Source organism: Muscardinus avellanarius, assembly GCF_963383645.1.
Source record: "Muscardinus avellanarius genome assembly, chromosome: X".
In the NCBI taxonomy this organism is placed as follows: domain Eukaryota; kingdom Metazoa; phylum Chordata; class Mammalia; order Rodentia; family Gliridae; genus Muscardinus; species Muscardinus avellanarius.
In genome coordinates this window covers 22,230,940-22,234,924 of record NC_137792.1, presented here as the reverse complement: position 1 = coordinate 22,234,924, position 3,985 = coordinate 22,230,940, and the positions used below count along the sequence as shown (strand labels likewise).

The 3,985-nt window shown below is 32.6% G+C and overlaps 1 pseudogene across 1 annotated transcript; it reads right to left on the bottom strand.

The window, feature by feature from the left end:
* Nucleotides 1–1,537: 1,537 nt before the first annotated feature.
* LOC308278699 (pre-mRNA-splicing regulator WTAP-like) lies at nt 1,538–2,257 on the bottom strand (annotated as a pseudogene). The gene is made up of 2 exons: nt 1,816–2,257; nt 1,538–1,596 (listed from the first exon to the last, which is right to left on the bottom strand). The product of its transcript is annotated as a pre-mRNA-splicing regulator WTAP-like (transcript).
* Between the last annotated feature and the right edge of the window lie 1,728 nt (nt 2,258–3,985).

The following is a 3,985-nucleotide window of genomic DNA, read 5'->3' as shown; positions in this document are numbered from 1 at the left end:
GACATTACTTCTTTTTGCCGCATTGTCTAATCTTTTAAGGAATTAGGGCTTCCATTCAGATAATGTATTTCAGATGAAGTTGCGACTAAATCAGATCTTAATGAGCAGGGCACTTTTATGAGAAAATGGTGCTCAAATTTTCTGAGGATCCTCTAACAGAAGTACAGAATTATTTCAGAATTTTCCCATCAATTAATGAAGATGTTGGGGTATTTATATTCCATTTCCATATCTCTGAAATCCTTATCTCTTCATCATCTCTAGATGCCTTGATATAAAATTATTTTATCAGTAGGTATGAAGTCCTATTTTCCTTACCATGCCTACTTCATTTCTTTTATCCCTTCTTGCCTTCTTTATTAATCTTTTTTCACTTATTTATTATACTTCCAGAGTTATTTATTTAGGTGACATTTCAGCATTTAAACATACTTGATACTTCTTAACATTTTAATAAATAAATTCCTAAAAAGTGATATATTGTCCAGTTTAATGAGCAAATCTTTGAGTATAATCATGATTGTAAATAAATACCATTTGTAGAGGATATTAATTAGCAATAGGATCTTCTAATTAATGTTTACTTGAGTATTATCTATTTTATTTTCTTAAGTCATATATAATTTAATATCAAGAGTACAATACAAAAGACCCAAATACAATGAAGAAGCACATTCCTCATTAACACTAACGACAGTAGTTCTACTTCCGGGCTACACTCCCAGACCTATTATTTTATATTTTTATTTGGAAAGAGGGTCTCTTAAGCCAGCACGGCTGGCTTCGGACCTGCATGATCCTCCTGTCTCTGCCTCCCAAGCACGGGGATTACCAGCGTGACCCACCACGCCCAGCAAGCAATGACAGTGCTTTTTTAAACATGTGCCTCCTGAATGGTATGGGGGTTTCATAAAGTTCACTAGTGGAGAAAAAAAAAGCAACCTCATCACAGCCAATATCTTTGTACAATCTAGTTGTGAAATGAATGTTTATTATACTTCAACAGTTTAAACCTGAAGTTTGAAGTTTAAACCTTCATGTTTGTACAGTCCTGTTATGATCATCTACAATTTTTGCAACCATTCAAAAAACTAACCATTCATTAAAACAATGTTGATTTAAGGCCCCATCAAATAAAAACAAAGCCCTATCTAAATGGTTAAATATAAAATACTTGTATTGACATCTATTATTTGATCTTTTTTCATGACTAATAAAAATTGCTTTTTAGCAAATAAATCCTTTAAAAGTAAAATTCACTTCATTTGAGTTTTGACCCAGAAGTTCAACAATCACGAAGTTCACAGTCTTATTGGCAAAACTGATATACAGTGTCTCTAAGTCATTATGCTCAAGGTTAAGAGCAATTCATATTCTATTTTTACATATTACTAGAATTTTACATGTTCAATTAGTGACTTTTAAATCTCTAGGTTTCAGTCTTTCAAAGTGAAGACACAGTGTCCCACAGACTAAAGACTTCTGTTTCTCCCTCTATGTTTTTTAAACAGAAACATTTCTCAAGTGTCTACGTGTTCTAGAAGGGGAATTTTTCTGAGGTGGCCTCTTCTTTGGAACAGTCCGATGACATCAGGCCTTTGAAGCACGGGGGAGGGGAAGAGAAAAAAGCTGAAATACAAAGTTCATCTGGTAAGTTTTACATTAATCATTATGAGCTAGACAGTATAAGAGTGTGGCTTTTTTTGGCTCAAAAAGTCTGAGTTTTGGTGTGGAAATGAGTACTTGGCTGCCACACCACAGTTTTTTCATAGTGGGACTGTCAGGGAAGTTTTGACTGGGGAATATGAGTTTTTTATCTATCAGGCATAAACTTCCAGGCACTCATTTCATTTGGGCTTGTTCCAGCTTGTCTTTAGTCTATTCCAGTTCACCTTTCATTTATAGAAAACACAAGTTGATCGCTGGGTATACCATTGTTGATCTCAGAGGGTGACACTCGGCTGCTAGACTTGCTTGAGATACTTGATTTGAGTAGTACTCTCCTGCATCTTTTGTTTCTTGGTTGCTAGTAGCATTTCTAGCATGTTTTCTCTGCCTGCAGACTCCTGCTGTTGTTGCTTTAGTTTTTCTTCATACTCCCTTAAGCCAGTTACATCATTTGAGTTAAGGTCTGTGTACTTGCCCTCCAAAACTTGAACATATGCTTTATATTGTTTCCATCTTAAAATCAATTCATAACTTTGAAGTCTGTTTTGCTAAGTCGAACCGTTTTTGGGAGAGGTTCTTCACTGGTCATCTTGGATTACCGCAGGCCACAGAAGAGGGTGAGGGGAGGCAGCTGCCTTGATCTGGGCTCAGGGGAGGTGACAGCTATACAACTGCACTGCACGCTGGCCTTCCCCAGAGTCTGTGCACTTCCTCAGGGTTCCTTTTCAAAATAAATATCTAAACTCTTGTTTGATAACTCAAAGGAAATTATAAGCTACTATATTGTCCTGTTTTTGAAATCTCCACACATATTATAAAGAAGATATAATTATTTTTCTCACTGATTTAGAATTACATTTCAAAATATGATTTACATTATTCTTTGATTCAGATTATCAGGAATTTTTCCTGTGCTCAGCATGGCATTTAAACATTAATGTGAAAATACACTAGAATAAATGTCTCTACCTTCATGGAATTTATTTTCCAAACATTCTTAGATAAATGTAATATATAAAATAATGAAACATTTTAATAACATTCTCATCAGCCTACCTGAATCCAGATTAGTTTATTCTAGCCTATGTAAAAACTATTTTATTTTATAGATAATTTTAGTGACTCTCATATAGGAGTTAGAATCACTGACCTTTAGAGATTGACAGAATCCAAGAATTATGAAGGCCAACTTGTATTTAAAGGAAAGAAAATTGAAGGCTAGAAATTCCTGGAGATGCCTGCCATAAAATGGATGGTATGAAGTGTTATAAGGAAAATGTGGTGCTCTTAGATTTCTTACTAAAGTTTGTATATATACAATATATACACATATATAAAATGTATATATATATACACCATATATGTACATATATAAGTATATATGCATATTTAAAATATATACATAAAACCAAAATATTTCAGTAAAATAACCCTTTGAAGGCTTATTTTTCAAAAAATGGAGAAACATTTTTGTAGTAACCTTTCTATTTTATAATCAATATATCTTTAATTGGTAGATGTTAAAAACTAAATGTTAATTCAACTTTCATTATTTAGGCCTTAAATCAAAAATGTTTCACTAAAAAGACATTGTGCAACAGTAGGACAATGTATTGCTTCATATATAAGGATTTTAAATTGCAGTTATGTGTTGTGTTGTTCTAATGATTTTGTGGCATTAATCAATACTTGTCATGATCATCCTAATCCTATATATAGCAAATGATACATGAAAAGGCTTCAGTGTCATAGGACATTAATTCCTCTGGATACATTTTCATGAATAAATCTTTACTTATTTCAAAACAAAACTGGGTAAAATATCAAATTATCTTTAAAGAAAATATGGACAATATACATTTCCAAACAACACCTAAAATATTTCAGGTTAGGAGAGTTATTATAGTACATTTTTGGAATTCAAATGATGGAACTTTTTGTTGATAGGCTATGTGTCAGTTTTTAGACACTCTAAGCACTAGTTTTTTCATCTATAAAATGATATTAACAATAGGACATGCCTCAAAGAATTGCAAAGAAGACAAAATGAGATAATTTACATAACATTTTAGTTCATATAATGAGATCTTGTTAATGTTAACTGTTAGTATCATGAACATTGGAGCAATGCCACACAATTAAGACAAACATTAACAGATAATTTGGCAATGGAAGGCAGGTGAGAGGAAGTGCTCTAAGGTACCTGAGATACTATCAAGAGATCAAGATTTTGATAGTATTCTAGAAGGATTATCTTAGACTTAACTTCAGTTTGACATAATTAAAATAAATAATTTTCCTATTCAGTAAGTATTCA